At 43.5% G+C, this 25,663-nt stretch overlaps 1 non-coding gene and 1 pseudogene across 1 annotated transcript; one reads left to right on the top strand and one right to left on the bottom strand.

Moving 5' to 3' along the window:
* The window catches only part of LOC129405937 (uncharacterized), a 127,369-nt pseudogene that overhangs the window by 37,139 nt on the left and 64,567 nt on the right, over positions 1–25,663 (top strand).
* On the bottom strand, positions 4,897–5,055 carry LOC129406364 (U1 spliceosomal RNA). Its single transcript, XR_008630966.1, has one exon. It is a non-coding gene; the product is annotated as a U1 spliceosomal RNA (small nuclear RNA).

Below are 25,663 nucleotides of genomic sequence, written 5' to 3'. Positions count from 1 at the left end.
TAAAGAGACTAAAAATGGATGGAGATGCTCAGCATGAGTTATATCTCCATCATCTGAGACCTTGTCCTTAGAATCCTTATATCATACAGAGAGCATAAAAAACTTCACAAAAGCAAATGGAACCAGTAAAAGTTGAAGAGACAGGAAAAGAACACATTTCTTCATAGAGGCAGTGTGGGGGTGAAGGAGGGAAACCAGGCACATTGGTGGTGGGAAATGTACACTGGTGAAGGGACAAGTGTTGGAACTTTATATGACTGAAACCCAATCACGAACAATTTTGTACCTGTGTATCTCACTGAGATTCCATTTTAAAAAATACTCTTCAAACATATAGGCCCCACAAAAGTCCTAAGTGAAGCTATTACCGAATTTGCCTAGATATCACACCTTTTTACAAATCCATGTCAGACAGGGTTTTGGAAAACCTCAGTCATTTCCCTTCATGGCTGTTGGCCTCATCAGAAGTGCCTTAGAAAAATGTTACATTTCTCTAGTGGAGAGTAATAATTCCATGTTAACAGACATTACTGTTCACCGGACCTTGTTTCACATATCTGATGGCGCTCAACACTGCTGCACAAATTTTGATGAATTTCAAAGTTGCTGTAGCAGAGTCAGGACTAGATAGGGCCTCATTTGTCAGGCTAATGATAAGCAAGCTGACATGACGCTGGAAGCAGATACATCATAAAATAATTTACGTTAGGTAACAATGATTTAAAACCGTGGTCATTTTCTGAATAGTTATTCTCTGCCAGGGTCTGAGCTAAGAAGTTATTCATTCTCCTTAATCCTTGACAAAACATGTTAGAAAATAAGGTAAGTTTGTACTAATTTTATATGAATAGAGTGTAAAATATACTTTTCTTCAGCAGATAGTACAGGTGTTGATCTTGTAAGGGCAAAACTGATGCCATGACAGGTGGCAGAAATGAGAAAAGTCAGGCAGGCCTCAAGTTCAGTTCCTGGAACTTGAAACAGATTCAGTTTCCCAGCAATAAAATAATGTGTAACTAGCCAACCTGAACCCACCTGGGAAAGATCCTGGGCGCAGCAAGTGGGCTTGATTAATCAATCCTCACAATGCCCCAGAAGTTGCCTTTTGTCAACCGTAAAAGAATGAGAAATCTACTTAATCAAAATTGGTACTGATACTGGAAATTATTGTTTAATTGTTGCCTAACCACTGTTACCCTAGACACTTGCCAAAACACCTTTGTTTGGTAACTAAGTAAGATTCTTTCTGAAACAATAAGGCATGTACTGCTTATGTATATCATATCATCATATCATCATCCTGTTGATTGTCAAATTTCTCAGGAGGTCTTAGTAATGTCTCCATTCGTCCTAGTCCTGAGATTTTAGAAGCCTTTCTCTAATTGTCCTTCCCAACGATGCCACATTGGAGGCTTTTTCAGGGTCAGGGGAATGAGACCCAACTTGTTACTGGTTTTGGCATATGAATACACCATGGGGAGTTTGCGAGGCTCTCCCATGTGGGCAAGAAACTCTTGGTAGCTTGCCAGGTTCTCCCAGAGGGAGAAGTAGGCTATAAAATATTGCGCAGTTCTGGGAGCTTGCTTTTAAGTCTCTGGATATTGGCCGTTGATGGGATAACACGCAGTGGGGCAGTCCCTGAGTGTGACTGCCTAGCTACTGGAAAATGGAAAATCTGGGAGGAAAAGGCCCAGTCCTGATCCGAGCAGGCTTGAAGATCTCATTCCCAGGTCCCACACACCTGGGTTCCTCTGCTGGTACCTTCATCAGTGAGGCTCGTCTGAACTGCTTATGTAATCAAACAGTATATAAATTACTTGCTGCCTGAAGTTGGGGTTGCTATCAAGAGACCACTCTGTGGGTGAAATAGTTGACCCCAGTATACTGGAATAAAACTCCTTCTGCTTTTGCATTATTGTCTTTATGTCTCTGTCCGTCTTGCCACATGGGAACCCAAAAGTCTCAAATTCCTTACACAAAACACACATGTGTAACCAGCACCAAGATCAAGAAATAGAATGTAACCAGTGCCCCAAAGGTCCTCTTTGAGATGCTTTCCAGTTTACTGCACAAAAATCAAAGGTGACCACTGTTCTATTGTCTAACAGTACAGACTAGTTTGGGCTGGTTTTCTGTGTAATACATGTAGAATAATAAATAGATACTCATTTGGGTCCAGCTTTTTTTAAAATTAAAGCTATATATTAATTCTCATATATTTTTAAATGAATTTGGACCATTTATTATCATTCTTATTATATTCCATCATATAAATATGTTTTGATTTATTCATTCAATCTACTGTTGATTGACATCTAGGTCATATCTAAGTTTCTCACAATTACTAAGAATGCTATTATCACCTAGTACATATCGTTGGTTGACTGCATGAATATATCCCAAATGGATACATAATAGAAGTAAAAAAGTTGTTTTATAAGATTTACATATGTTCACTTTTATTAAAAACTGGCAGTTTACCAAAATAACTGTTCCAATTTACACTTGTACCAGAGTATAAAAGAGAAAACTTCATTCTGCATTCTCACCAGTCTTGACTTGCAACTTTTGATTTTTAAAAAAGTTATTCTGGTGGGTATACAGTGGTACATTGTAGCTTTACTTGGCATTTCCTTGATGATTAATGAAATATAGCACTTTTTCATAGGGTTGTCTTGGGGTCTTAGTTGTGGTTTTTGAGGGGATTGTGGCTTATTTAATTTTTGTCGCATGAACATTTTTTGGCAGTGTCAATAAAAGCGCATTTGTCAGGGTTTTATTTTTTTTTTGGTATCCTCCCCCTCCCTTGTGTTGTAGGAGCACTTTATAGATTCTCCTTAAATAGAAATATGTATCCCAGTATTTTTCCCATTTGTGCATTATGTTTTTATTCTCTTCATGGTGTCTTGGAAAATCAAACTTTTTTTTCTTTAGGTTTAGCAGTTTTTCTTTTCAAAAATGTGTGCCTCCTCAAGGGTTATAAAGTTAGCATTCTCTCCTTCCCTCTACAAATTTTTTATTTCATCTTTTACATCTAGTACCATATGTACTTGGTTTTATGTTTAGTGTGAAAGAGAAAAAAATACTATATTTTCTATACAATCAAACTAAGCAACAGTTACTGAACAAACATCCTTTACCCATGCACTGTCTTCATTAGGCAATTATATATGTGAGTCTGTCTCTGAGCTTTGTTTTGCACAATTGATTGTCTTTTCATTCTTGATAATTCCACAATCTATATTATAATAAATAAATAATGAATCTTGTTATCTGTCAGGATAAGTTATCAAATATTATTCTTTCTCTTAGAGACTGCCTAGGTTACTCCAGGTCTTTGGAATTTCCATATTAATTTGGAATCAATTTATCAACTTTTGCCCAAAAAAGATGCCAAGGATTTCACTGAGTTTATAACTCTTAATTAATTTGGGTAGAATTGTGTTTTGTAGCATTTCATTTTTCCATCTATCAATGTGATTTATACCTTCACTCACCGAAGTCTTCTTTAATTTCTTTCAATATTTTGGGGCTTTATTACTTAATCCTAAGAATTTGGTGCTTATTAGTGCTCTTATGAAAGAAATATTCTATTTTAGTTTTTATTTCTCATGTTGACATAAATACTGCCTAATTTTACTATATTGATCTTGTATCTAGAAACTTTGCTAAATATGCTAATTCTAACCATTTGTGATTCATTTTCTAAGACTGTTGTAACAAATTACCACAGACTTGGTGACTTAAAACCAATTTATTCTGTTCTAGTTCTAAGGCCAAAAGTTCAAAGGCTGTTTTATTTCTAAAATCAAATTGTTAGCAGGGTTTCAATCTCTCCGGAGAAAGGAACTCTGCTCTACCTGTGCCTCTCCTAACTTTTAGTGACTCCACTATCCCCTGTGTTCCCATCACCACAGTCCCTGCTGCCCTCCACCTTGCCTTCTCTTCCTTATGTATGTGTGGACTCTCTCACCCATCCCTCACATGTGAAATATTTCTGATGATGCTCAGGGCCCACCCAAATAATCCAGCACAATCTCCTGACGGCAAGATCCACAACTTCATCATATCATATCTGCAAATAACTTATTTCTGAATAAGGTAATATTTTCAGTTTTCAGAGATTCAAATCTCATTTCATAGGGAAGAGGGAGCTGAGAGGGGGTAGAGTTTTTAGCTTACTACAGTTTATGGATTCATTGGATGTTATAGGAATGCAATCATTACATCTGTAAAAAAAAAGGCCATTTAATTTCTTTGGCATAGCTTATTTTTTTATTATCTCCCCTGTAAATATGAGAAAATGATTATTTGAGGAAATTAAGGTGGTTTGTACTATATTCTAGCAGGGAGCTAGGATTTTAACCCAAGGCTGGCTGATTTCAATATCTTAGTGCCTAATCACTTAGTTACTCTTCCTAATAGAGAATTATACATCTTATAGCCTAGTTCTCCCTCTCAAGAACCTGGCAAGCTACCAAGAGTTTCCTGCCCTCATGGGAGAGACTGGCAAGCTCCCTGTGAAGTATTTATATGCAAAAACCAGTAACAATGATGGGTCTCATTCCCCTGACCCTGAAAGAGCCTCCAATGAGGCACCATTGGGAAGGGAAGGACGAGTCAAGAGAGGCTTCTAAAATCTCAGGGCTAGGACAAATGGAGACTTTACTGAGACCACTCGAGAAAATCAATGATCAATGAGATGATGATGATGATGATGATGATGATGATGAAGAATAGAGGAATTACTTATCTTTAAGGCTGATATAATAATTATAACCGTTTTTAGAATAATTAAATTAGAAATATATATTTCAAACATAGTGAACAATGTGAATAAAATAATTGACAAATTATTTTAATTGCTGGGATTGTTTTGTTGTTAATTTTTTTTAATAAGTGAGAGTACAAACACATTCCCCCACTCATACAAATTATACAGTTGGGTTTCCCACATTTGGAGAAATTGCAGGGGTCAGCACATCCAGAGTGCAATGGATAAGCCTTACCCTGGGAAAACCACTTTTGTGATCATGGTATCTTGAAGGGAAGTATCACTGTATCACTGTCATCCCGTTGCTCATCAATTTGCTCGAGTGGGCACCAGTAATGTCTCCATTGTGAGACTTGTTGTTATGGTTTTTGGCATATTTAATATGCCATGGGTAGCTTGCCAGGCTCTGCCGTGGGGACGGGATACTCTTGGTAGCTTGCTGGGCTTTCTGAGAGGGGTGGAGGAATCAAACCCAGGTCAGCTGTATGCAAGGCAAACACCCTACCTGCTGTGCTATCACTCCAGCGCAAGGTAAGTATAAATTACTTTATTTTTAACCCACACAAAACACATTTAGTGGGACCAAAGAGAGAGTAAATTAGGTAGGATGTTTACCTTGCATACAACTGACCCTGGTTTAATCCCTGTCCCCATATAGGGTCCCCTGAGCCCACCAGCAGTGATCCCTGAGCTCAGAGCCAGGAGTAAGCCTTAAGCACTGCCAGGTGTGACCCCCAAACAAACAAACAAATCAAAAAGCATATTTGATGATAGAATAAGAGTCAAATCTATATCTATATCTATGACAAGGACCCAAACAAATCATATCCACATAAGCAAATAAATGGAAATACAAAGACATAGAAAAACATAAAAACAGAGGAAAAAGCAAGCAACTTTAAATAAGAATGGGGGGTCAGTGAGTATTTGAGGACAGATGACTGGTTAAACTTTGATACATCCACACAATGGAATACTATGCAGCTGTTAGGAAAGATGAAGTCATAAAATTTGCTTATAAGTGGATAGTCATGGAGAGTATCATGCTAAGTGAAATGAGTCAGAAAGAGAAGGACAGACATGAAATGACTGCACTCATTTGTGGAATATAAAATATTCCACAATACCCAAGAACAGTAGAGACAGGGCCTGGAAGATTGCTCCATGGTTGGGAGTCTTCCTTAGCCTCCCTGAGCAGGGGGAGAAGGCAGCTGGGATAGAGAAGGGATCCCTTAGTCAATGACGGTTGGAGGGATCGCTCAGGATGGAAGATGTGTGCTGAAAGTAGATAAAGGATCATACATGATGGCTTCTCGGTATCATATTGTAAACCATAATGCCCCAAAGCAGAGAGAGAGTAAGAAGGAAATTGTCTGCCATGGGGGGGGGTGGAGTGGGATAGGGTAGGGGGTAGGGATACTAGGAACATTGGTGGTAGAAAATGTGCACTGGTGGAGGGATGGGTGTTCGATCATTGGATGATTGAAACTCAAACATGAAAGTTTTGTTTAGAGTAGCTCATGGTGAGTCAATTAAAAAAAAAAAAGAGAGAAGAAGAATGGGAGGTCAAGAGAGCTTTACAGTGGAGACAATGGTTTGAACAAAACCTTGAAGGTTGAGGCCAAGAAAACAGAAGCACGTTTCAGGCAAAAAGAGCAGCATAAAGAAACATGGGAGATTGAAAGTGACTCTCACAGTGGCTCTCCCATGGCACACAGGTTTTGCCTGCTAGTGAGTTCAAGTATGGGAGTCCAGAAACACTAAGTAAGCTAGAAAAAATGTCCAGCATTAGAACGAGGTTCTCATCGATCAGGAGGCATCACTATCATTCCTGTTTCAATGCAACTGCTTATACCCTCAAGCCAATTGGTTCTTCCTTGTGGCTCTGTGTCTGTGAGTCCACAGGAGCAAGGAGGCCTGAGCCAACAGGTCATTGGTACCTGGGCAAAAGTACCTGGCATGATGAGGGCCAAGGTGAATCAAACCCTGAGATGGTGAAGAGAAACCCATTCTACAGCCTTTCTTTCTTTCTTTCTTTCTTTCTTTCTTTCTTTCTTTCTTTCTTTCTTTCTTTCTTTCTTTCTTTCTTTCTTTCTTTCTTTCTTTCTTTCTTTCTTTCTTTCTTTCTTTCTTTCTTTCTTTCTTTATTTCTTTCCTTCTTTCTTTCTCTTTCTATTTCTTCCCACCACAGCCTCTGGGGAAATGATCTTGTCACAGCCAGCACCCATAGATTTCCAGACTGTATACTGGCATCCCAGACCATGCTGAGAATCTCCAGTCATAATCAGGATATAATTAAGATATATCCTGGGCAGGCTGGGTCAATAGCACAGAGGTAGGGAATTTGCCTTGCACATGGCTGACCCAGGTTTGATTCCTGCACCCCTCTCAGAGAGCCCAGCAAACTACTGAGAATATCTCACCTGCACGGCAGAGCCTGGCAAGCTACCTGTGGATATTCAATATGCCAAAAACAGTAATAACAAGTCTTACAGTGGAGACATTACTGGTGCCTGCTCGAGCAAATCGATGAGCAATGGGATGACAGTGATACAGTGATATCCTGGGCAGTGAAACTCAAATAGGACCTGTGCTTGGGGTTTGATGCTCTGTGGTTGCTATTCTGAAACTAATGAAAACGTTATCCATTTGAATTTGTTTTCTAAGTGAACTCTGAGGCTAGGCTTTAAGTCATTTAATAATTTTGTTTCCTGTCACCACTTTTCCCCCAAAAGTTTGGGAAAACATAGGACCCTCTCTCTTCCCAAATCCTTCACTTCCTTCTCCCCAGGCAGGGTATAGGTAATATTTGTCTCCTGTGTACAACCTACAGCACCTTAGGATGGGGTTTGGCAGCATCCTGGCAGTTCTGGTGGGTGGCCTGTCAGAGACCAAGTTTCCAGGGGATGAAAACTTTCATCTACCCCCACCCAGATTGCAGCATGCTCTAGAATAAGCTCTGAACAACCTATAGGAGCCCCATCTGCAGTGCTTTGGAATGGTGAATTCAGGAGGAGATGCCTAGCTGAAATGGAGGCTGGGCAGGGGGAGAACTCTTGGACTAGAAAAGCATCTACATTCCCCTGCAAGTAACCCAAGCCTGGGTGGACCCCTCAGTCAGTTCCATGGCTTGGGGCATCCCCTCTTCCCCTCTGGATTTTTTTACCTTCCTTGGATTAATTTCCCCGGGCCAGCTCAGGGCAGCCTCTGGGGAGAAGCTGAAAAATAAGATTTGCAGAATTTCTGCAACTCCGCCTAGAAGCTAAATGCTCTTAAATTTGCATTTATATTTATATTGTGCAATATGAAGATAAATATTAAAATTAGTAAAATTCATGTCAATAATTGAAGATTTTACTTTTCTCAGAATGGCACTAATCAGCAAATGAAAAACAAGTGAGAGACTGCAGAAGAAAGAGAGAAAGCTTTCTCTGTCACAGCACTTTCCCTGGCTTTTCTTTATGTATGTGAAGCCCCACAATTTCACTTCGCACTGAGCCTCACAAATTATGCAGCCAGTCCTCGTTACAACTCGCTCCTTGACTAAGCCAGCATTTGTGCAAGCCTGGCAGCTGACCCTGAAACCAATGTCGAGAACCTAGTCCCACAATGATGTTACTTTCTGAGTGGCCCATGGTGACTCACAGCTCAAGACGGTATATTTCTCACTTGTCTGAATGTAAAGTAAAAGTAGCTATTTTTATAGAACAAAAGCCCAGGGAAAATATGGTATTCGGCCCATCTCTATGCACCACTGCACCTGAGACACTCAGCACACATAATAAATCTGTCTTTGGAAACTTGCTCCTTTGCAGTTTTGACACAGATAAATGACAAGTATTAAATCTTAAGGGAAAAGAACCGGCTGTTGTAGTTGTTGAATTACTGAGACACAAGCCTCCAAGCCTGCTGATTTTAAGTACCAACAGAGGCCTCCTGGAGAAGGGTAAAGGTGAGTGGGGCAGAAGTCAGAGGTGACCTTAGAATGTGTCTTTAGCAACCCAAAGAAACTCAAGATAGACCTAATTATCACTGGGTCTAAATGTTGGAAGAAACCAGACTCTGACCAATAAGAATCTTGTTGGGATAATACCACCATACCCAGGGGTTCAGAATTTAGATCTTAGTCTAGTTGATTTGTGTGTGTATGAGGGTACTGGGGTGGGAGGGCGGGGTAGTGGTTGGGCATTACCTGGCAGTAGGCAGGGCTGCTCTTGGCTCTGTGGTCAGGACTCACTCAAGGCAATGCTCAAAGGAACATATGCAGTGCTAAGTATAAAACTGTGCAAGGCAACTACCTGACCCTTGTACTATCTTTTAGACCCTAATGTATTTTTCTTTAACCAGAACAGGTACCTAACAGAGAAACAATGAACAACTACAGACATAAGTATTTGTTCCCTCTTCAGCACCAAAGGTGAGAGGCTGCATAATTTTTAGGTGAGAGTGAAACATAGCCTGTAGATGATCATTGCTAAACAGAATGGAGCTCCTTTGGGCCAGAGAGCTAATACAACAGGTATGGTATTTGCTTTGCATGCCCCTGATCAGGGTTGAATCCCCAGCACCCTGTATGGTCCCCAAGTACAGCCAAGAGTGATCCCAACACCCCTTCCCCCAAAAAAAGAAATGGCTCTGCTTTGAAGCTGGGGTTTTAATCATACACCTCTGGAGCTCCATACCTTACCTAGCTGGGGTATGTACTCAGAATACTTCTTACTTCAATTCAGTTCAATTTTTCTATTTCCGGGGGATATAGAAGACCATGCCCCAGAATGCCCTGGTGGTATCCTCCAAATCACATAGTCCCTAAAGCAAAAAATTCTTCTGTTCCTCAAGGGAGTTGTTTCTACTGTATCCCACGTAGGGCAGCAGTTGGGGCCATTTCTAGGGTTATAGATGCCCCCTAGGTACAGCAGGGAAGGTCAACTGCTTCCCCAAATGCTAGACTTCAGATCTTCTAGTAGGGGTTCAAACAAAGATGCTCAGTCCTTCCTTCAGTCAGGGGAGCCGCTGTAGGGTTCACTGGAAATTCGAAGAAACAGTGCTTGAGCCCCCAAAGATGCCACCCAGCTAGGAGGGAGAGTCCAATGCCCTCCCAGCTCTGCATGGACAAACTCACGTTCCTCCTCCTGGGGCATCGCCATCAATGCAAAGTGGACCCTGCGGTCCCCCAGGCTGGCACTTTCCCATCAGACACTGACGGGATGGGGGTATCCAAGGAGGCAGGCGTGCAACTGAAGGACACTGGCCAGTAGAGAGGAGGAATCAATCTCCTCCCTGAGAGCGCCTAGCCTTCCTCCTGCCCTTGACTCCGCTGTTTGGCCCAGCTGGAGGAAAGGAGGAAAGCTGTCAGGAAGTGGGTGCTTCCGGAGCTTCTCCCGCGGCAGCAGAAGCACAGCGCCCTCTGCTGGGAAGTACGGGGTACTCTCCTAGCGTCCCCCGGAACAGATGGCCAGTGGAACTCAGTACCATCCGGATTTTTCAGACTTAGGAGCTGGATGTCTACCTCCTTGAATAGCCCTGTCCCATCTGCCTCCAGCCTGGGAAACCGCAGAGCCCCCCCCCCCCCCACGTTCCCCTGGGCTCCCACATCTCTTAAACGCTGTGGATTCAGACAAATGGTTCAATATCTCCAGGCCTCCATGTCATTCTCTATGTGCTGGATGCCAACCTTGCTTCATGGGGCAGTTGGTGAGAGCACGTCAGTGTTGGCCAGCCCCCAAGTCAATCTTGGTTCTTCACAATGAGAACCAACTGCCTGAGAGAGCTTACAAACATGGGCTTTGGAGAAAGGGAGGAGCAAATTGACGAACCTTTCTCAATTCCAGTTTCTACATCTGTAAAACGGGCATAAGAATAGCAACACAGATGTAATTTCTATGTCTATGAAATGACATGAAATATTTCATGAATTTTATGAATTGCACGAATTGTAATGATACAATTTGCTGACAAAGCCCAAACAGAACAGAGAATTGAAGCTGAAAAAATGGAGGTGGGGAAGAAGGGGCCTTGGGACAGTGGTGGGCCTTTAGAATGCTGCTACTGAGGGTAGTGTGGTACATTGCAAGTACAAAGCAAAAATACAAATATTAAACAAATAATAAACTAATATGGGAACTGGTGTAGACTATATTCTGTATCACTGTCATCCCGTTGCTCATCAATTTGCTCGAGCGGGCACCAGTAACGTCTCCATTGTGAGACTTGTTAATGTTTTTGGCTTACCGAATACGCCACGGTAGCTTGCCAGGCTCTGCCATGTGGGTGAGATACTCTCTGTGGCTTGCCGGGCTCTCTGAGGAGTGGAGGAATCAAACTCAGGTCAGACGCGTGCAAGGTAAACGCCTTACCCAAAGTGCTATCACTCCAGCCCATATTATCCCAATAAAAATAACTAAAGTGGGTAAAATATCATTGGATATGAAAACTAATATAATGTGTCAATTATATTTCAATAAAAATAAATGATATTTTAAAAATATGTTTTTCATCAAGAAATTTTCTTTATTACTTTTGAATTATATTCACATCTTTTCCATTTCTCATTAGTTGGTCTTAATGTAAAATACTCAACCTAACCTCACCAATACTGATAGAAATGGACTGTTTGCAAATAAAAATAAACAGAAACAACAACTCCCCAAAACTCCATTCAAAGTAACACATAACAGAATGGCAGTTACCAGAGGTATAGAGGTGGGGAAAAGGAAAGATGTCAATTTTTTAAGTAAAGATTTTTATGCCGTTGGGGCTGGAGCAATAGCACAGCGGGTAAGGCGTTTGCCTTGCACGCAGCCAACCCAGGTTCTAATCCCAGCATCCCATATGGTCCCCTGAGCACCGCCAGGGCTAATTCCTGAGGAAAGAGCCAGGAGTAACCCCTGTGCATTGCCGGGTTTGACCCAAAAACCAAAAAAAAAAAAAAGATTTTTATGCCGTTATATGAATTTATTTGTACACAATCCCTTTCAACAGGGCTTGGATTATGTGAATCACTGTATCACTGTTCCATTGCTCATTGATTTTTTCGAACAGGCACCAGTAATGTCTCCATTCATCCCTGTCACGTTCAGAGTCAGGGGAATAAGGCCCATTATTGTTACTGTTTTTGGCATATCAAATATGCCATGGGTAGCTTTCTAGAATCTGCCATGCGAGATTCTGCATCACTCTCTTCTGGGAGCTTTGTTTCATAGTCTCTGGATCTTGGCTGTAGATGAGATTACATGGCAATGGGGGCAGTTTGTGGGTGTGACTGCCAAGCTACTGGAAAAGTGTGTATCTGGGTGGAGGAGTCCCAGTCCCAATCCAAACAGGCTTGGAGATCTCAGCCATGGGTCCCGCATACCTGGGTTCCTCTGCTGGTTCCTTCACCCATGAGGCTTGTTCAAGCATGTGGAAAGTGGCCTTGAGCATGGCTGTGGCTGGATTCTGGAGGTTTTTAGCTGCCGGGGCTGTGCTTGGGGCAGGGAGGGAAACTCAACCTGCCCCCTTGAGAGGGCCCTGGTGAAGACAGCCTGGTGTGGGGGCAGGAGATTCTAGTGTGTGTGTACATATATATATATATATATATATATATATATATATATACATATATATTTACATATATATGCATATATATGTAATAGCCGTTTTCCCCAAATACAGCTTTCTGTGGAACCTAAAATGTAATAAAACAAGGCTATTCTAGTTGAATTGACTATGTGGTTTAGTTTATAGACATCCCCAGCTTTCTTTATCCGCCCCCCCAACCCTATTTACCTGTCCCTACCTTCCAAGCTTTGTTTTTTTTTTTTTTTTTTTTATTTTTAACTACTCTTGGCAGTGATCAGGGCCTACTCTTGGCTCTGTGTTCAGAGATCATCCCTGGTGATGCTCAGGGTATCATTTGGGGGCTAGGGATGGAACCTGGGTCAGTTGCATGAAAAGGAAGCACCCTACCCACTGTACTATCTCTCTGGCCCCTCCCAAATCATATAGCTTTCCAGTTTTGAAGTTTTAAATTTGTTTAAGTATTGGTTTTTTTTTTAATTTTATTTTACTGAATCACCATGTGGAAAATTACAATGCTTTCAGGCTTAAGTCTTAGTCATACAATGCTGAAAAAACCATCCCTTCACCAGTGCCCATATCCCACCACTGAAGACAAAAAAAAAAAAAACCACAGTACACCTCCCATCCTGCCCACCCCCGCACCCCCCCGCCTTATAACTGATAAATTTCACTTTACTTTCTATTTACTTTGGTTACATTCAATATTTCAACACAAACCTCACCATTATTATTAGGAGCACCCGACTAGAGTCAGACCTGTTGTGAAGAGAAATGAGAAATGAGGTTTTGTATTTCTGTACTTTAACAACTAAGTCCAGGGAGATTTCTTCCGGATATTCAAACATTGCAAGCTTGTAAACTCCATCTGTGGTCGTCATAATATGGCGGCCCCCACGCCCTTTATCCCCGGGAAGGGACAGGCGAGAGAGAGAAATACCTTTCCCCTCCCGCGCGGGCATGGGGTCGCAGCTTAGTTCTCTGGCAGGAAACAATCTGCTAGGAGCAGTCCATGTTGTAGTTGGTTCAGCTGTGTCTGGATTCACGTGGGTGCAGCTGCGGAGGAGCCGCACACGCGTGCGGCCCCCGAGGTCACATCTCGGCAGCCTAAGTATTGGTTTTGGTTTGGTTTGGGGGGGATGACACCTGGGATGTTCAGTGGCTGGTCTTGACTTAGCACTTTGTAGTCGCTCCCATGCAGTACCAGGGGTCAAAGCCAGGACTGCAGTATGCAGAGCATGTGTTCCAGCCCTTCCAGCCATTTCTCTCTCTAAATTCCCAGCTCTTTTTTAAAGCCAAGATTTCTGTTGAGGTTTCCATATAATGCACTCACAAATATTCTATTGTGTAGTGGTTAAATTAGCTCAACTTTGTTTCCTATTATTTGAAACTAAGAACAACACCCAAAATCTTAATATTGTTACAGTTTGACGTTTACTTATATACTAGAAAGAGAATTTTCTCTGGAGTCATAAAACCGGTATCAGATCTAGGTCCTGACTTTTAGCAAATTAGCCATTTTCTTGTGAGTTTTCACAACACCACACGATATACAAGAAACAATACATAAGAAATAACGGTGGGCTGTTGCGAAGGCAGGCCCATGCGCAGGCCAGGTGCTGAGGCAGCGCTGGGCGGACTGGGAGTGGCCTCCCCAGGAACTGGAACCACAGGTGAAGGATGGGCGACGGGGTCTCCCAATCGTCGTTCGATCTGTCCCTTTATGGTGCAGTTGTAGTCGTTGTTACGGTCGTAGCCTCAGTCATCAGAGTTCCATCATCCTAGTCTCCTCGTGGACCTCAAAGTCTCCAAAGCAAAGTCTCAGTTTTCCTCCTCGTCTTCTTGTTGTCTTCTCTCCGTTGTTGTGCTCTCTTTCTAGCTTCTTCCTTTGTGCTCTGCTTCTATGTGTGCAGTTATGCTCTTTTCTACTATCTCTCTAGTCTCTGTCTGACTCTTAACTCTGTAGTCTCTCCTCTGGTCTCTTTGTCTGGTCTCAGGCTCTTCTCTCCAGTCTAGGTAGTCTGTCCTTTTCTAACTTCTGTCTTCTACTTCTAATCTTGGCGCAGCGCTGTTAAGTCCTCTGTCTTCTGTCCATACTATTGTGGTCTATCTGTCTCACTCTGTCTCCTGGTCTCTAGACTGCTGCCATTGTCCTCTTCAATCTCTGGTCTCTTCTTCTACCTCTTCTAACCCTGTGACCAACTAACTCTTCTTCTTTCTCCCCTCTCCTTCTGACCCTCTGGCCTTGGAGACCCTTCTTGCCTTCTCACCATTCTGATATTAATGATATAATGATATAATCATAATGATATAATAATAATAATAATAATAATAATTTACTTGGGATTATTTTTAATAATAATAATCATTATTATTATTAGTGAAGAATTATTCACTCAGGAGAGCCTGGCAAGCTCCCTGTGGTGTATTCATATCCCAAATATACTAACAGATATATACATATCTCTCAGAGAGCCCAGCAAGCTACAGAGAGTGTCCCGCCCACATGGCAGAGTCTGGCAAGCTTCCCGTGGCTTATTTGATATGCCAAAAACAGTAACGATAGGTCTCATTCCCCTGACCCTGAAAGAGCCTCCATTGTTGGGAAAGAAGGGGAGGAAAAGCTGCTAAAATCTCAGGGCTGAGTGTAATAAAGGCATTACTGGTGCCCACTAGAGTAAATCGATGAACAACGGGATGACAATGATACAGTGATAATAATATTATTAATATAATAATACCATTCTGATATTAATTAATAATAATGACTAATATACATAATCTGGGCTGAAGCGATAGCACAGCGGTAGGGAGTTCGCCTTTCACGAGGCCGACCTGTGTTTGATTCCTCCGCCCCTCTCAGAGAGCCCGGCAAGCTACCAAGAGTATCTCGACCGCAGGGAAGAGCCTGGCAAGATACCCATGGCATATTGGATATGCCAAAAACAGTAACAATAAGTCTCACAATGAGAGACGTTACTGGTGCCCGCTCGAACAAATCAATGAGCAATGGGATGACAGTGACAGTGAATGGATCGTGTCAGAATGGATTATGTGTATTAGTCATTATTGTTAATAGCACTGTAGCTCTGTCATCCCGTTGTTCATCGATTTGCTCAAGCAGGCACCAAATATTTTCCAAAAAAAGAAATGATAAAATACAAAGAAGATAGTAACTTCAAAGTATTTAGCTCTGTTTTTAGTAGCTTACTAAGAAAACGTTTCCATCATTGCTTTTAGTATGATCAGTAGTAGGGTTGATACAGGCAACCCACCTGTAGCAGATCTAAACTTTCTCTCAGCCTGACTACTCAAATAACAAGTAAATAAGAAATTCCAGGGCCCTCCTACTGGTTCTGGGTTAAAGGGCCAGGCCCCTATCAATTAGGTCTGAGAGACTAGGATGAAAAGAAAAATAAAATTGAGGCCCAGGTACTTAACACTCTTGTGTGCTTACCTAGGGCACCTCTTGGGAGCCCAGTCTTTAGGTGATAGTCACCGTCAGCACCCCCAGGTGAAACACGGGATCTAAGTCTGCAGGAGTCACATTAGCATGTGATTCCTCTTTCTCTTTCTCACAGTCCGGGACTTGACATCACTCTGCTCCCTACAGCCTGACTTTGCAGGTCACATGGGTGGACTTTGTCCTGAACTCCCCGTGGCCCCAAAGCATCAGTTATAGGACCAAGAAGTCTAGGGCTTAGTTTTCTGCCATGCCATGGCTATCTGGAAATATGGAATAACTTTTCAACAAGGTCCCTCATAGGTTCACTTTGTACTGAAATCCACAAATTTGTTAATCCTGCTGGACAAAACTACTGGACCCTCTAGGATGCATCTGACCACGGCCACCTTCCCCACAACAGACCCTGCTTCCTGTGCCTCTTGCTCTGAGCTCTGTTCCTGCCACTCACAGCCCTGAATGCAGCCTGGAGGAGGTGAATCAAGGTGCAGTGTAGCAGCTCTTGCCACCCTCCCTGACCTGAGGGATTTATCCTCTAGGAGGCTAGGTTGCCAGAACCTTGCCTGAGTCACCACCCTTTAATTATCACTTAATTAGCATTTAAATGTGCTAGATGCTGTGCACTATTTTTAACTTGCCTCTCATCTTATTTTATTCTAGTGTGGTGTGTATTGTTTTTTTCCTAGCCAAGGACAAAAACTCAAAAAGATTAGATGATGTGCCTAAAATCAAACAACTGCTCAGCAGTAAACCGGGACAGGATCATGAGTTTGTCTGAATCTGAAACCCCAGAATTACTCTGCTTCTGTTCCCAGTGGGCCTCTTCCGTGTCAGAGCTCACCCCTCTCCCACCACCCACCTGCCATGAGAGTCCTGAATGCCCCACACTCCACCCCCCACCATCCCACCCCCCACACCACAGCACACTGCTACATCACACCACATCATACCACACTGCCGCACCACACATCACACCGCCAACCACATCACACCACGACATGCCATACCACCCTGTACTACACCACATCACATCACACACCACACCACCCTACCACACCTATTACCTATTAATTACCTAGTGACCCTATTACCTATTCCAGTGTTACTGCGAAAGTGGACTTGACTGCAGCTTCTTGAGAATTGTATGAAAGATGTACATACAAAAGTTGGAAGATTAAAAGTTAGAGTTTTACTGGACAGTTTAAGTTGATGGGTCTGGAACCGTCCCCAAATGTCTAGGTCTCTCCATGAGCAATGTACAATGTCACTCATTCTGTCTCACAATGCTCAGTCCAGCATATCACTTCCAAAATCCTGTCACTGGGCCTCTCTTGGGTTGGACCCCAACAGTTCCCTGAGAGAAATTCCAGCTTTCCTGAATCCCCAGCCATGGCCATTGGTGCATGTGGGCAGGATCCCTGTGCTCTGTACCTGGGTGTCACTGGGCCTCTCAACCGTACCCCTGCAGTTTCTATCATCCTATCCCGGCTTTCCAAGTCACTGGCATAGCCAGAGTGCTCGTGGGTGAGACTCCTATGCTCAGCACCTTGTCTAATCTGAGCCTTCCTGGGCATCTGAGCCCTACCTATATGCTGCCACTGTCTGGGTTTCTGAGGCTGCCTGTACCCAGCCATCTATCTGGGCATGCAAGCTCTACCTGATATGGGCATATTTGAGGAGAGTGAGGAGAGTGCCAACAGCTGCAGAGAAAGTGAGTGAGAGAGAGACAGACAGACAGACAGACAGAGAAAGAAAGTAAGGCAGAAACAGAGAGAGAAACTGGCTGGAGGTTTTATTTTATTGTATTTATTTATTTGCAGAGTCTCTTGCCCGAGCACCTGGCTGTCTTCCCTGGGGCCTCCTCTGAGGGGATGGGCTCCAGCTTCCCTCCCCACCCCGAGCAGAGCTCCCAGCAGCCAAAGACCTCTGGAGCCTAGCTACAGCCATGCTCAAGGCCCCTCTCCACACGTTTGGACGAGCCTCATGCATGAAGGAACCAGCAGAGGAACTCAGGTGTGTAGGACACGGGGCTGAGACCTCCAAGGCTACTCGGATCAGGATTAGGCCTCCTCTGCCCAGATTTCCCATTTCCCAGTAGCTAGGTGGTCACACCCAGGGACTGCCCCTGGCACCGTATAATCCTGTCAACGGCCAGCATCCAGAGACTTAATAGCAAGCTCCCATAATTCATGCTGCAAGTAGACTAGAGACTGAACACAATGGCCACCCAATACCCCTATTGCAAACCACAACACCCTATTGGAGAGAGAGAACAAAAGGGAATGCTCTGCCACAGAAGCAGGGTGGGGTGGAGGGGAGATGGGTTTGGGGGGTGGGAGGGATACTGGGCTTATTGGTGGTGGAGAATGAGCACTGGTGGAGGGATGTTTGCAAACATTGTATGAGGGAAAAAAAAGCTCGAAAATGTGTGAATCTGTATCTGTACCCTCATGGTGACTAAGTAATTAAAGAATTAAAAAAAAAAAAAAGCAAGCTCCCAGAAGCTCACGGCCGCTTCGCCACCACATGACATCTTATAGCCTAGTTCTCCCTCTGGGAGGACCTGGCAAACTACTGGTGGTTTCCTGACCACATGGGAGAGCCTCGCAAGGTCCCCATGGTGTATTAATATGCCAAAACCAGTAACAAGCTGGGTCTCATTCCCCTGACCCTGAAAGAGCCTCCAGTAGGTATCGTTGGAAGAATGAGTAGAGAGAGGCTTCTAAAATCTCAGGGATTGGATGAAATGGAGATGTTACTGAGACCACTTGGGATGATTTATTTATTTATTTATTTATTTATTTATTTATTTATTTATTGTTTGCTTTTTGGGTCACACGTGGTGATTCACAGGGGTTAGTCCTGGCTCTGCACTCAGGAATTACTCCTGGCGGTGCTAAAGGGACCATATGGAATGCTGGGGATTGAACCCGGGTCAGCCACATGCAAGGCAAACATCTTACCTGCTGTGCTATCACTCCAGCCGCTGGAGGTTTTATTTTATTTCATGGTATCTCATTACCCAATTATCCCATTATCTATTCTGATTGGAGACCTTTTTTGATGGGTGAGATTTTAAACTGACCAACTAAATTCATCTAGAGTCTTTCCATTCCAGCTGTATCACCAACATTAACAAAGGAAACATTTCACAGTGAACACAGAGCTTTGTGTTAGCTCCTTGTGCCTGTTTAACAAATTAGCTACAAACTTAGTATCCTGAGAGACATTTTCTGTCTCAGCATTTCAGAGTCCACAAGCCTAAATCAATATGACTGTGCTGGAGTTGACATGTTCCACAGGACCATACTGAAATCACGGCCCAAAATAGAGCAGGCCTATCCATAGACTGTCAAACAAGAACTAAAATATATTTCTCAAGTTATTTTTCATAAACAGCAAGCCTATGACAAGTACTTTAAATAAATAAGGAAGAATAGAAAGCCCAGCCCCTATTCCCCCCGGGCATAAAGATAGACATGCATAAGGAAGAGACTAAAGAAGCAGAAGCAACTTTTGACACTGTGAATCAAAAGCCACCTCAGACCAGATACTTATTCTCCTTGTTCCGTGAAATCACATGTGCAACCCACCTACACATAAGAAGAAGCACCATTTGGCATACTTTATGTTCCTAACTTCCCTTTTCCATCTGATCAATCCAACTCCAGCACATACTCCCTAATCCTTTCCCTAGAAAGTTTCAAACCAAGCAATGAGACAGATTTGAACTCTCTGCTCCATTGTCCTTGCTAGTCAGCATGCAACAAAGCCCTTTTTCATTGCAAAGTCCTGTGCCATGTGATTGACTTTCGTTTGCGTCAACTGGCAAGACCATAGCTACGGTACTATCCCCAGAGAATCTTGAGGAGAATCTATTCTTTGTCTCCTCTAATTTATAATGGAGGCCAACTTTCCTTGGCTAGTGACCACAACACTCTAGTATGTTCTGTTGTGAGGGCCACTCCTAGCGATGTTTGGCCTTAGTAAGGTCACCAGGGACACCCTTGTCATTGTTGGGGGCTGAGAGGTAAGTCTATACTACCGTGGATCAAATCCAGAGTCTCACGCATGCAGAATATGTGCACTGTAACTTGATCCACATCACTAACATGCCAGTCTTTCGGGTCAGCATCTTCAAGTCACTGCTCTGTCCTCACATCACCTTCCCTGAGTGCATGTTGAATCCCTGTTTCTCTCTAATAAAGATACATGGCATTGTGCATGATCCCATGTATTATTGGAGTCAATAATCTCAGATGATCTCCCTATCTCAAAATGTTTAACTTAATCACATCTACACCCCGCCCCCACCCCATTGACTGGAGCGATGGCACAGCGGGTAGGGCATTTACCTTGCACGCAGCCAACCCGGGCTTGATTCCTCTGTCCGTCTCAGAGAGCCCGGCAAGCTACTGAGAGTATCTCACCCACACGGCAGAGCCTGGCAAGCTACCCGTGCTGTATTTGATATTCCAAAAACAGTAACAACAAGTCTCACAATGGTTACTGGTTACTGGTTACTGGTGCCTGCTCGAGCCAATCAATGAACAACGAGGAGGTCAGTGACAGTGACAAACATTCACAGGTTCCAGGGATTTTGATGTGAATAATTTTTCAGTCTACCAATATTAGTCTACCAATAATGTCTGCAAATATTAGGATATAGTCAAAGGAGAGAAACAGAACAGCAAAGGCTTCCTGGCTGCCTGCTCAGTGACCAAACTCCTTGGGCCGACTCCAAGCAACACAACCCTCAACAGAAAACTGTCCAACTGTCACTGTTCCCAGAGCTACTGGGTAGCTGCAGCAGGGGGCAGGGAACTCCTGGATAAGCCCTTCAGCTGGGTCTTCCAAGGACAACAGAACTGGAAGATAAGCTGTGCTCTATGAAGTCTCCAAATTCCCTTCTCATGGTCTCTTGCCAGATAAAATATATGAGATATCAGAGAATCTATTTAGAATTCTGCTCTGGGACCATCATGTGTTCAAACATTGGTTAATACACCTTCTTCTCCTAATTCTTTTATGTTGCTAATATTTTTTGATTAGTCTTATCGCTCAGTTGGAAACTTTCCAGTTTTGTTTTTTCCTCCTTATGCTCACATCCTTTTTACATTGTTACATGTTGAGTAAATCACCTCCAACCCAGGAAACCCTAAGAGTTCAGTAACATCCAACAGACTTGAAGGGTGGAAAGCATAGCCCCTGAAAGAAGAAGAGAGAGAATGGTTGAAGAACAGATGTCCCAAGATTAGATGAAATTAGAAGAGTCTCAGCCCTGACCTGAATACATTTAGGATGGGCTCACCAATCAGATGTCTCTGAGTCTTGCATCTGTCAATGAGGGTTTTAAATGGGGGGCCTTGTGCTGGAGAGATAGCACAGAAAGATAAAAGGACATTTGCTTTGCAAGGAGTTGACCCAGGTTCAATCCCCAGCAACACACATTGTCCTCTATGTACTGCCAGAAGTGATCCCTGAGCACAGAGTCAGTAGTAAGCTCATAGCACTGCTGGGCATGGTCCAAAAACAAACACGCAAATAAAAATAGGGAACTTGTGTGGACCACTAAGGAAGAGGCTGGGAACCAGAGCAAACTATGAAACAAACTATGTTGTCTCGATGTTGGTGCTAGCCCCTGCCACCTCACCCCAACTCCCCAGGGTGAGTTATGTGAAGTGGAAAGGAAAGGGATGGCCATTTTATCCTGATCCACCTCTGCCACCCTGGAACCAGCTGGGGAGGCAAGGACTGATAAAATCTGCAATGAGGTCCTATACAGCATGGACCTTGAGTCCAGCCAACCTCACTAGGTAGCCATCAAGCCACACCTGACGTCCACTTGTTCTGCCCAGCACAGGGCAAATCTTCATAAATCTTCACTATTTGATTTCTTGGGGATTCAGGCTGGAGAGAGGAATTGCACTTTTCAGGAAAGGAAAGTCAGTCCTAAGCCTTATCCAGGGCCTCCAGGTCCTCGTCTTTCTCACAGAATAGAATTTTAGGAGAATATGAGCAATGAAGTAAAAAAAGATTTTATTTGAAGGGTTGTTGAGGGGAAATGGAAAGAGGGAAAGAAAGGGAGAGAGAGTGACACCTTCAAAAGGGAATGTGGGCTTCTTCAAAGGTGGAGAGAGCCTCAGTACACATCCAAAGAGGAGAGATGCGGGCACGTATGTGCTCAGGCACCACATGTGCTTGGCCACATGGACAAAAGCAGCACACGGGCTCAGTCAACATATGCACATGCTTTCTTTGTTCAAGGACTTTTATAAGGTCTTTTCCTAAGCTGCCCCATATCCAGCTGCCTGCCTAAATAAGAGTCTGTTGCTAGAATTGTTGCCAAGAGGATAGAGTTGGGATTGATTGATGACCTTATTTGAAATTTCTTTCCTTGGCCTTTGTTCCTGCTGGAGCTTCTCTTAGAGGGGTTCCGGCCTTCTCTGGGTCCGTTAGTGCCAGGTAAGAGTCTTATCAGGCCTTAGTTCCTGTGTTCAGAAGGCAGGTCCTGACAGTCTTAGGGCTAGTTGATTATTACTTCCCAGGAATTCCACTGCCACGAGGGCCCCTTTCCTATATACCTGCCTGTCTCAGTCTTGCACGTGTAGTGTGTACATCAAGATACCACCACAGCATAACTTGGCAGGTGAGGTATGGGTGTAACTACCAGCCTCTCTATATTAAATACCATCACAGCCTTACTCCAGGAGGCTAGGACAACACGGCTGACACGGACCAGGTCTATTGCTCTTTATTTACCCATTGGCTTTACATTTTTTTCTAGGCTTGTTCACATTTCTTTCTAGGCTAGTGAGCCTGGTTTCCCACATCCTATACCACTATAAAGAGCATATATTGCCAGCTATGCTTCTACTATAAGCATGCATTGCTTAATGATCGGGATGCATTCTGAGAAATGTAACATAAAGCAATTTTGTTCTTGTGCAAACATAGAGTGCAATGACACAAACCTAGTCATATAGTCTCCTGTACAACTAGGTGCTAGCCTAGGCATAACTTTTTAAGGGTGATCATTTGCATGCCCTCTGACCTGTGACTGTTCTAGAAAACCCTGGTTCTGTTCATTACTGCACTGATCTATGCAGCAGCTTCAACTTTTCTCTAGTTAGAATGTGTATGTGTGTCAAATCAGGGTTGGATTAATGAAGCAGAAACAGTAGGAGATACACAACACACATGCATGCATATGTATGCACACGCATATCTGTTGTCAGAGACAGAGAGAGAGACAGAGAGACAGAGACAGGGTGGAGAGAAAAGAATTTACTGCTGGGCTTTAACCTCTGCATTGTGAGAGCAGTTTCTATGGCCCAGGAGGGTAGTGTTGGACTTTGGAACCGGAAGTTCACATAGCAGTTTGGAAGCAAGATCATGAGTCTGCTAGCACTCTGCCAGCACAAGCGGGGTCCCTACAAGGACAGCCTGGAGATGTGTGAATGGATCCTAGGTCCACTCTCAGTGCCACTGAGCTTAGAGAAGAGGAAATAATCAGAGACTGAAGCACACAGTGCTGAGCTGAATGCACAGTACTTTTTTTTTTTTAATTTTTATTAAATCACCATGTGGAAAGTTACAAGGTTCTCAGGTTTATATGTCAGTTATACACTATTCAAACACCCATCCCTTCACCAGTGCCCATATTCCACCACCAGAAACCCCAGTATACCCCCCGCCCCACCCCCTACCCCCTACTGTATAACTAATGAATTTCACTTCATTTTTTCTTTACCTTGATTACATTCCATAATTCAACACAAAACTCACTATAGTTGACATAACTCTCTCTCTCTCTTTTTTTTTTCCTTTTTCCTTTTCCCTTTTTTTTTTCTTTTTCCCCCTCATCCCCCTTCCTGCGCCTCATAGTATGGTGTACCCCACGCCGTGTCGGCCAGCGTGGGGCTATTACTTAGTTCACAGTCCAGAGGTGGCTGCTACATTACAAACCTTCAATATTTCAACAAAAACTTACTGTTATTATTTGGAGTTTCCCCCCCAAGTCAGACCTGTTCAAATGGAACCGTTTCACATTGCTGACAATTATAAATGTTAAGTCGTGCGGACGCAGCAGCGTCCGTGTGGTTTTGGATTACTGTATAAAGTCCAGGGAAAATTCTGCCAATAATTACATAGCCCAGCTCACAGTCCCAGTGCATTGCTGTAAGAAGTCTCTGAATTCAAAGTCTTTAGGCGCAGAGGGTCCGATTCGCGCTCAGCAGCTCCGGATTTATCTGGGCCGAGGGCGTGCCGGTTACGCCCCCTTCCCATGAGTTCCTGGGAGCCCCAAAAGTAAAATCCGAATACCTGTGGGTTTGGAGTCACAGAAGATGGCGCCTGCCACATGGGTGCCGCCAGCCCGCCGCTTTCCGAGAATGCACAGTACTTGCCTGGTCGCCAGTTGGTGTAAGAAGAACACGGGGGTGAGTTGGCCCTGGGCTTGTGTCACCGATGCCTGAGACTGTGAACAGCCAAGACTGAGTGCTGTTCCGTACTCAGCACCTCCGTAAAATGCAATCAGGCTAGAGGGGACGGCAGGGACATTTCCTGATCATCATTCAAATTCTGTTAAATACTGCTTCAGAGAAAAATAAAAGACAATGCATTTTAAAGTGATCATTTCCATTAGTAGAAAGTCATGTGTTTTGAACAAATGTTTTATCTACAGAAAAATGCATGGCTTAGTCCGAGATAGTACAACTGGTAAGGCACTTGCCTTACATCTGCTGACCTCAGTTCAATCCCTAATATCACATATGGTTCCCTGAGCACTTCTGGGTCAGGCCCCCAAAGAAATAAACACACAGGTATATAATTTGAAGTCTTCGTTATCTCAACAGCTTCACTGTCAGACACAGGTACGGCACTGGACAGGCTCTTAATAGAGACAAGTATTTGCTCTGAGCCTGGGACAGGCTTACTCCATCTCATTATTCCACTTTGGAAATGAAAAAAAAATGAGACTTCAGAATCCTAGTGCTCATTCTGGAAAGATAGTTAAGGCAGGCAGGTTAAGATAGGCAAGAGTCAAGACAAAGGTGAAGGCAGGTTGTGACAGGCAGGAGTTATGGCGCTTGTCTTGCATGGGGCTGACTGTAGTTAGATTCTCTGCACCACACACACCACCCTGAGGACAGCCAGGAGTTATTCCTGAGCACTGGCAGGCATATCCCCTAAAAAAAAGAGAACACTACTCCTCACAACTGAAATGCGGAAACTGAAATCTAGACAGATGGGCTTAGAGCTCTTGGGCTATATTTGATGCTCCTTAGAAATATCTTTACTCAGGATTTGAAGCAGGGGGCAGACCGGCAGGAATTTGCATCAATTTGCATCACCTCCAAAGTCCAGGTGGTCTGCAAGAGACATAGGACCAAACAGATATACATTTAGATGCTATTAGTGTTTTTGTTTGTCTGATCTTTCGAAGGGGACTTAAAAGTGTTGACAGGGTCTAAAGTTGTTTTTGTTTTTTTTCCCCACTAACCTGTCTATGAAGGAGTCTTTGAAAGAATGAAGGTCCACTGGAAATGTGGCTAATGAGAGTGTGCATACTTCACATATGTGAGACCTGGGAATTAATCCTCAGTACGATGTATAGGTACATTGTCACTGTCACTGTCCTGCCATTGTTCATCGATTTGTTCGAGTGGGCACCAGTAACGTCTCCATTGTGAGACTTGTTAATATTTTTGGCATATCAAATATGCCATGGGTAGTTTGCCAGGCTCTGCCGTGCGGGCGGGATACTCTCGGTAGCTTGCCGGACTCTCCCAATCGAACCCAGGTCAGTCACATGCAAGGCAAATGCCCTACCCGCTGTGCTATCGCTCCAGCTCAGAAACACATTA

This window comes from Sorex araneus, chromosome 6, assembly GCF_027595985.1.
Source record: "Sorex araneus isolate mSorAra2 chromosome 6, mSorAra2.pri, whole genome shotgun sequence".
NCBI lineage: Eukaryota > Metazoa > Chordata > Mammalia > Eulipotyphla > Soricidae > Sorex > Sorex araneus.
This window is presented reverse-complemented; position numbering and strand designations above follow the sequence as displayed.